The sequence below is a fragment of the Lotus japonicus genome, chromosome 1 (genome assembly GCF_012489685.1).
Source record: "Lotus japonicus ecotype B-129 chromosome 1, LjGifu_v1.2".
NCBI lineage: Eukaryota > Viridiplantae > Streptophyta > Magnoliopsida > Fabales > Fabaceae > Lotus > Lotus japonicus.
The window spans coordinates 24,634,535-24,636,333 of NC_080041.1; the positions used below are offsets into that span (position 1 = coordinate 24,634,535).

Below are 1,799 nucleotides of genomic sequence, written 5' to 3' on the forward strand. Positions count from 1 at the left end.
TAGCAAGAAGCATTGGGCACTTGGGCCTTTCAACCCTTTAACCATTGAGAGCAAAAACTCAAAGGGAAGGCACTTTCATCATGGAGTGGCTTGATAGACAAGAGCCAGATCTGTTATATATGTATCTTTTGGGTCAACAACAACCTTTACAGAGGAGCAAATTGAGCAGATGGCAAATGGATTGGAGCAAAGCAAGCACAAATTCATCTGGGTGCTGAGAGATGCTGATAAAGGAGACATCTTTGATGGAGATAAAGTAAAAGAACATGGGCTTCCAAATGGGTTTGAAAAGAGAGTTGAAGGCATGGGGCTAGTTGTGAGAGACTGGGCACCCCAATTGGAAATTCTAAGTCATCCTTCAACAGGAGGGTTTATGAGTCATTGTGGATGGAACTCCTGCTTAGAGAGCATGTCCATGGGGGTGCCAATAGCAGCATGGCCTATGCACTCTGACCAGCCAAGAAACAGTGTTTTGATAGCTGAAGTGGTAAAGGTTGGTTTGTTATTAAAAGATTGGGCTCAAAGAGATGAGTTGGTGACCACTTCAGTTATTGAGAATGCAGTGAGAAGGTTGATGGAAACAAAGGAAGGAGATGAGATGCGAGAGAGAGCAATGAACCTTAAAAAATCCATTCATAAGTCCATGGATGAAGGTGGAGTCTCTCGTACAGAAATGGAATCTTTCATTGCTCATATAACTAGATAGAATGATTTAATCACAAATTATTCTAGTATAAACTGTTAGAAATAAAATTAATTAGTGGTAATTAGAAAATAAAAAGCTGCATGTTACAAAAGATAATAGGTTATGGGTTACTAGCATTATGGAGCATTAGTATTGTTTAAGAGCTGTTATGTTTTGTTATGTAATCACTAGAATTTATCATTAGTATTATATCTATTTAGTTTTTTTAATTGATTAGTATTATGTCTATTTAGTATTTTTAATTTAGTAATTATGTTGTTGTTATGGATTACTTTATTATAAATATATTCCCAAGTCATGTGATAATTGTGAATAAAACCAAGCGGGATACCAGGTCTGTTACAATCTTTCTGAATTAAAGGAACAGGGGACCAAGTGGTGATGATAAAACAGAGGGTGGGGGGCCAAGCGGTGATATAAAATAGAGGCTGGTAACCAGCGGTCTTACATAACAGAGGTTGGGGACCATGTCCTTACTGCCAAAACTTCTTTCATAGAGAAATGGAGAAGAAAGAAGTCAAAGATAGGAGACTTCAATTATTTAGAGTAGATTTTTGTAGAGGACGGGGATGATGAGGCCAAGGAAGAGGGGAAGATGAGATGGTGACAATTTGGCTTAATTGCAACTTTGCTCCCCGACGTTTACCAATGTCACGATTTTGGTCCCCCACCTAATTTAATTACATGAATGGTCCCCAACGTTGTAGGTTGTGTGCAACGTTAGTCCTACCCGTTTATTTCTTAATGGAGGAGGCTTATGTGGACGTCTAATTTGAGAGAAAAATGAGATCTGAAGAGAGAGGGAAGCACGTGAGTATCACGTGAACCTTATATAAACCCATTATACCCAAATCTGAAACCCTAGGAATCTAAATCGTGTTACCTTCTTCGTTCCAGAGAGGTCAGGGGTTTGGGTATAATGGGTTCAGATAAGGGTCACGTGATACTCACGTGCTTCCCTCTCTTCTTATACCTCATTTCTCTCTCCAATTGGACGTCCACGTAAGCTCTTCCTTAACAAATAAACAGTAGGACTAACGTTGCACACGGCCTACAACGTCGGGGACCATCCATGTAATTAAATTAGGTGGGG

General features: G+C 39.5%; 1 pseudogene; it reads left to right on the forward strand.

Annotated features, from left to right (window-relative positions):
• The window catches only part of LOC130730682 (zeatin O-glucosyltransferase-like), a 14,016-nt pseudogene extending 13,022 nt beyond the window's left edge, over window positions 1-994 (forward strand).
• The last annotated feature ends 805 nt before the right edge of the window (window positions 995-1,799 follow it).